Source organism: Eulemur rufifrons, chromosome 17, assembly GCF_041146395.1.
Source record: "Eulemur rufifrons isolate Redbay chromosome 17, OSU_ERuf_1, whole genome shotgun sequence".
Classification (NCBI taxonomy): domain Eukaryota; kingdom Metazoa; phylum Chordata; class Mammalia; order Primates; family Lemuridae; genus Eulemur; species Eulemur rufifrons.
In genome coordinates, this window is record NC_090999.1 from 34108853 (window position 1) to 34116090 (window position 7238).

The following is a 7238-nucleotide window of genomic DNA, read 5'->3' on the forward strand; positions in this document are numbered from 1 at the left end:
TTTTCAGATGCCACATTCCCTGCTGGGCACCTGACTGGCCCACATTGAAGTCTCCTTCAAAGCAGTTAGTGCCAAAATCGTACTCCATCCTGTCCCTGCTTCAGAGATCTGGAGCAGTGACCCGGAACAGAACCTGGATAACCTTGGATAACCTGAAAGTATTTTGCAAGCGCAGAGGGTGGAGTGATTAGCTCAGTCTGATTGAGTGGGGGAAGCTCCCTCAGAAGAGGAGACATTAGTGTAGTCTGACAGCAGTTTTCCATCCACACAGAAAAAGGAACTGCAAATGCAAAAGCATGGAGGCTCGAAAGGGAGGGTATTTTGGAAATCTGGAAAGAAGTTTCAGCAGGTAAAGGTCAAGTGTTTGCAGGAAGGGAGGCAGGCAGTGAAGTCATAGGGTTAAGTTGATGCGGGGGGAGTGAAGTCTTGAAGCAGTAGAGTCTAAAAGTTTACCCTTTTCTAGAGGTTGGTAGAAGTACTGTACCGTATTGTGAGAAATGAATGCAATACATTTCATAAAAGCACATGCCATAACCACCAAGATGTTATCACAAGGAGGTGCTTAAGAGATGGCTAGATTGTTGCAACCCTACATGGTGGCATAGTTAATGTTTTGTAGAAGGAAAGGAAAGAAATGAACACTTGAGTATTTACTCTGTGCTAGTGTTCTGATATAGCATTTCACTTAAGGAGACAAACCTGTTGACTTTGCATCCTTCAGCCTATGAAGCCCATGAGTTTGCCACTGAATAGTGCATTTTGCTTTGAGGCTTGGAAAAAGACATTACCAGAATAGTCCACTGAGGAACCCTGTCTGACACTCATGCAACTTATGACAGTTTAATTTAGGGTTGTTTGACTTTATGATGGTGCTAAAGAAACTGTACTTTGAATTTTAAATTTTGATCTTTTCCCAGGCTAGCTCTATGTGGTATGATACACTGACGTGAGATATTCAGCATTTTACTATAAAATAGGCTTTGTCTTCAATGATTTTGCCCAACCATAAGCTAATGTAGGTGTTTTGAACATGTTTAAGGTAGGCTAGGCTAAACTATGATGTTTGGTAGGTTAAATGTATTAAGTGCATTTTTGAGTTATGATATTTCTAACTTATGATGGATTTATTGGAACATAACCCCGTTGTTAAGTCGAAGAGAATCTGTAGTGGTAATAAATCATGGGAGTTTGTTCTGCCCTTTGACTGTTACTGAGAAATTGCTGCAGGTGGTGAGTTTCTAAAACAAATTTTAATTAATTCCCACTGGGTATTACAGCTACCGGGCTGAGCATGGATTCCACGCATGTACACATCACACACCTCCAGGCTTTTAGCGGTCACTCTATCTCTTCTTGTGACCAATAAGCTAACGCACTTCACGTGCATACACACCAGCTTTTATTTTTATGTAAAAATACATACAACAGTGTCTAGAACCTACTAGATGCTCTGCTCCATACATGATCTTTTTTGATGTTAGACGAACCCAGTGTTGTGGGTATGAATCAATTTGTCCAGGGTAGGGATTGTCAACTGAAGAATGACGAGGTGCGTAAATTTGGAAAGGAGAGTTTTATTTCTCATAATGGGTTGCAGCCTGGGCTGGCTGGCTATCTTGCAGGCTGGGAAGCATAGCCTTGGGCAGAAAACCAAGTGTAAGCCCTTTAGGGGAGGGGTAAAGGGAACAGAAACATACATATTTAATAGTCATGAATATTTATGAAAGGAGAGCCATGTGCATGCCCAATTGAGCTTCACGCCTCTTCATGGGTCACATATTAAAAAATGGTGTGTCAGCATGATCCGAGGGTGGAGTTTTCAGCCCTGTGATGTCAAAAGATGAAGCACAGGACCCGTCTGTGCACAGCCTCTGTAGACGGGTCAGAACCATGTCATGGTTCTCTTATCAGGGAGGAATGCTGGCTTGTTGTCCAGTGAGAACCACGAAAGGGAGGGGTGGCCAGGAGGCTGGTTGAAATCAGCAGTGGAGCAAGTCTTTCCAAAGGGCTGCTTTCTGTTTAACCCTTAGGGAAGAAAGCCTATTAGTGGTGTCTGGACCTCCTGTCCTGTCTTGGCCAGAAATTCAGTTTTTAAGATTTCTTTGGGGTCCCCTTGCCAAGAGGGAGTCCAAACAGTCAGTTGAGGGGCTTAGGATTTTATTTTTATTTCTCAGAGGGGAGTAAGTTCTTGCACTCAAGCGCTTGGCCCTGTTTGTGTGCTCTTGACTGTCATGCAGCTCTGCCTCGCATGAGATTGAGCAGTGGATGAGCCGTTGAGCACAGGAGCAGATGGAGTCAGATACAGGAGGCTTCGTTCTTCCTCCAGAAGGGCCTCCAAAGAGAACTTTCTCAAAGTCTAAGCTATAAATACACCACTTGAGTTTCGATTTTTTTCATCTATAAGATCTCAGAGCTTAATTGCTGTTTGCTTTGCAATGACACAGTCAGCCTGGACAAGCATGCTCCTCTAGAATTCCTGTCAAGGTCAGGAAGATAGCACAGGAAGCTGCCTGTGGCTTTAAGGACCCCAAGAAGATCCTTCTGCCTCAAAATATGTCTGCAGTCGCTTGTATTGGTGTCTGAATTTTCTTTATTTGAGAGTTATTCCTTCAAGTCATGAACTCATTGGGGTCTCGAGCCCCAGAATAAATTCCTCTGTGCTCTTCTGCCAGTAGGTATTTTGCTTCTTAAAGCCTAACAGGGACCTACTCAGACTAGCTTTAGAAGTGAAGAGAATGAATATATCCAAATGATACAAGTATTACTTCCCAGAGCACACGGGCAGATAATGGCTTGCAAATTAGTTCTTGGCAATTTTTTGGTTTCTGGGGAATTCCTAGTTCCAAGGCCACTATTCTCTCTGCGGCTGTGTGATCCCTTGTTTCTGCCACTCCCTGCAGAAAAAGAAGAGTGAGGCAGACGTGAAGGCTGATCTGTCCTGCCTTGGCCCTCTCATGGCAGGAAATGGCCACCTCAACTCCACATACACCTGACCCGAAGGGCCACACCCAATGCACACCTCGGCAAGGGCCTGATGCCTCAGAATCCAAGTTCCAAATCCCCTAGAGCATCTGATTGGCTCACTGTGGTTGAGAGTCCTCCCTGGATCCACTCACCTGGACTAGGCGTTATCGTTCCATGCCAGGCCACGGTGCCCCATTCGATGAGACTCTCAGAGAAGGGGATATACAAGGCAGGTGTTCCAAGAGTGTGGGGAGACAGAGCAGAAATGGTACGAGTCTCCCCTACAGCATCCCAAAGACAAATGCCTTCTTTCCTGTGAGTTAACTCCTCATATCTGCTGGCAAAGTCCCCAGAAATGTGTTGTGGAGCACCTGCCCCTCTGCCAGCCTTCAGTGCTGGAGCAAAGGCAGCCCTGGTGGTGTGAGAGGGATAGAAAGGGAGTTGCCGGGGCCGGGGAGTGGGTGTGCAAAAAGGAAAATGATAACATTTTAGAGAACACTTTGGCAGGCTGTGTGTCACCAACATAATACCCAAGTGGGCTTTTTAAGTTTCTTCTTTTCCTCATCTTTTTTTAAACTTGGATGGGACCTGATAAATTTAGTTGAGGACAAAGAAATACCACATGTTGTCACTTATAAGTGGGAGCTGAACAAGAGATCCATGTGGTCATGAGGTGTGTAATGGACGTTGGAAACTAAGAAGGGGGAGGGTGAGAGGGGAGTGAGGGATAAAAATCTACCTATAGGGTACACTGTACACTATTCTGGTGTCGTGGACACTGAAAGCTCTGACTTCAGCATGATACAATTCATCCATGTAACGAATAACACTTGTACCCCATACATTTTTTGAAATAAATAAATTCAGTTCAGTCCCTTGTCTGATTTTCTAGCTGAGGTCGAGTAGGTTATGATGATCTACCTGGAGTAGAAACTGATCGGGACTCCTGGCTTTTGTCTCTGCCCTTGACCGCTGGTTCTTCTCTTTCCTCTCTCCCCCCCTGCCTCCCAGTCTACATTGGCTTTAACCTGACATCCTTATCTGACCTCTCAGTTAAACTCTGTTGTGGAAGAAATAACTGCTACACCCCCAAGAGCCATCTGTGAGCAAGCCGTAATAAGTATTTCTTTGGAATTTCCCTCAGGTTAAGAAAGCAGACTTGAGTTTCTCAAGCTCAGCAACTAGAAAGTAATGTTAATGCCACCAAAGGGCTTAAAAGCAAATGTGGAAAAAGAATAAAAGATCATTTGATCATAGCTGATAAAGACAGCTCTGGTGTGACAGGGAAGCTTTAGCACGTTCCTCCCCAGGATCTGGCTTAGTCTGAACCTTATCCGTGGAGAATTCGTGGCGTGTATAGTTATCCAGTAACATCTAATATTTGCCAAGGCCTTGATTAATGTTTAAGGAAACATGGGCAATACTATGTGCTATTCTTTTAAAAATAGCCATGACTGAGTTGAAATGGGTCAGCTTTTTCTCCAAAGAGCTTTAATCCTCTTTATATATTACGTTATATATTACCAATTAATAATAACATCTAACATTTATTAAACACTTAGTATGTGCCAGGTTCTAGTCTAAGTGCTTTACATCTCTTTTCTAATCCTCCAAGCAACCTAAGAGATATACATATTTTCCCTGTTTTACTGGTGAGGAAGAAATTAGGCCTTAGAGAGATTGTGACTTGCCCTAGATCAAGCAGGTAATAAAAGGCAGAGCAAAGGTTTGAACTTAGGTCTTTATGTCCCCTAAAATGGTTTCTTTAGTCGCTCTACTACAATATGTCTTCAGGTATATTCATGTAGAACCAGCATAGTTTATGCTTTGTAGCTTCCAATCAGAAAGCAAGAGTGGCTGGGCGTGGTGGCTCACACTTGTAATCCCAGCATTTTGGGATGCCGAGGCAGGAGGATTCCGTGAGCCCGGGAATTCTAGACCAGCCTAAGCAAGAGCGAGACACTGTTACTACAGAAAATAGAAAAAAAATTAGCCAGGCATGGTGGCGCATTCCTGAAGTCCCAGCTATTCCAGGGGCTAAGGGAGGAGGTTCATTTGAGTCCAGGAGTTTGAGCTTCTGGTGAACTATGAAGATGTCACCGCACTCTAGCCCAGGTGACAGAGCAAGACCCTGTCTCCAAAAAAGAAGGCAAAATTTCAAAATTTCCCAATCCTCCCTCTCTCCCTCCCCTCCCCTCCCACCCCACAACAATAAAAGTAATCTAAAAGCTTCAGCAGTCAGACCAAGTAGTGAAATGGGCTTGGTGTATGCAGATCCTTATCAGGAAAATGAAGTCAAAAGGCAAGAGGAGTAAGAATTGCTTATTTAGAAATTGTGATTAAAGGATCAGCCTTCCATCAAAGAAATTCCAGTCTTTCCCACCAGAGGGCAGTTTATCACATAAAAAATAACCCCCTCCTGGCTTCACTTTGAGATCACTGCATCACACCGCATCTGGAATTAGTTTTGCATCTTAGTACAGGTCCTGGGAAGATCTCTGCTTCTTTCAAGTCTGCAATTAACATGTCATGCCTTACTTTTTTGCTTAGCAACTTAAAGCAGCTTATGATATCTTAGAAACCATCTCTTCACATGGGAATGTTAAAATAGGCCAGAGACAGAGGCTTGTATTAGTCCTATTTTGGGGGTAGAAAACCCTGCACCAAAAACTCACTCACAGAGTCAAAAGCATTATTCTGTGTCCAAGACTTTATAATTTATTCCATTTACATACTATCTGGGCTTCAGTAACCTATATTTCCCCAGAAAATTAACTTGATATACTTTTTCATGAGCATTCTAAAGAGTAGCTGACGAAAAGGATTGAAGTTTTTGATAGAAAGCAAATAATTTTTCAAACGTCCAGCCTGCTTATGATTTGGAGAGATCGCTAGAAACACGTTTATTAATTTATTTATTTCCCTGTAAGACACGTGCCTTATAGGGAAAATGCTTTCTGACCAGAATCAGATTCAATCTTCCCAGCATCCCTGGAAGGTATGTTGTGTCACGAAGGAGCTCAGGAAATTTCTCCCCAAAATATGACTCCTTGGTATTTTGCATTAAGGCCCTTAGAGATAAAAAGACTTTGGAAGGGGCGTTCCCTCTATCTGCATAAACCAGACTGACCCATCAAAAAGAACAATTGACTTCTCTTCCCCTCCCTGTTATCTTACTGTATTGCAGGAAAGAATATCAAGAATGCAACCAGACCTGGCCCAAGTCATTTTAAACATGATGTCTGTCTCTCTGGTGAATTTACAAGTTAATCTGTTTTCCCCCATCCATTCATTCTCCCCAGTATCTATTCATCCTCCCTAGCAACCATTTATTTCCTTAAATAGAATTACCTGTGTTCCTTATCTCCCCTTCCCCTCTAAAAGGCATGTATAAAAATATGTGGATTCTATGGGAATACTGAGTAATTACTCTGTGATCTCCCAGTGCACATGGTAAACAAACCTCTCTCTTAATTGTGAATTGGTCTTTCAGCAAACTTTCAGGGGAAACGGCAAGATTCCCCTCACCTTTACAGTTGTTACCCCCATTTTAGAGAGGAAGAAATTGAAACATACTCAGATGAAGTCACACAGCAAAAGACACATGCTTAGTCCATGTTCTTAACCACCATGAGGTAGTGCATCTATCAGAGATGAGCTGGGCCCACGCGTAGAGACTTGGCGGGTTGGGAAGGGAAGCACGCTGGTGCTCAGAAAGTCCATGTCAGGAAAAGGAGGATGAGGTGGAGCAGTTAGCTGTGGAAGCCACCTAGCTGCTCTCCCTGGCTGTGCCACAGTCTCCACTACTCAGTCAAAGGCACGAGCCTTGAGTGATGGTTACAGAACGTCCACCCATGGCTGCTGGGATTCCTCTGCTTGTGACTGTATCATTTCAGTCCTCAAGGCCGGCATCTTCAAATCCTCCCTGCTCTGTCTTCCCATCCTTCTCCTCTGTGTGCCTCGGTCTCCCCTTCTGTCTGTCTCTTATAAGGACAATTGTGATGGCATTTGGGGCCCACCTAGATCATCCTGGGTAATCCCCACATCATCAGATCCTTAACTTAATCACATCAGTAAAGTCTTTGCCATGTAAGGTAACGGATTTCAAGGATTTACAGATTCCAAGGACTAAGATGTGGACATTGTTAGAATGGAGTGCAGTTGCACGCGAGTTTGAGAAAAATTTCTCCAAAGATTAGGACAGAAGGAAGTTTATTTCACTTTTCCCAAGGCGGAAAAAGGGCCAACACGGTAAAAAGGAGGAAGATAAAAAG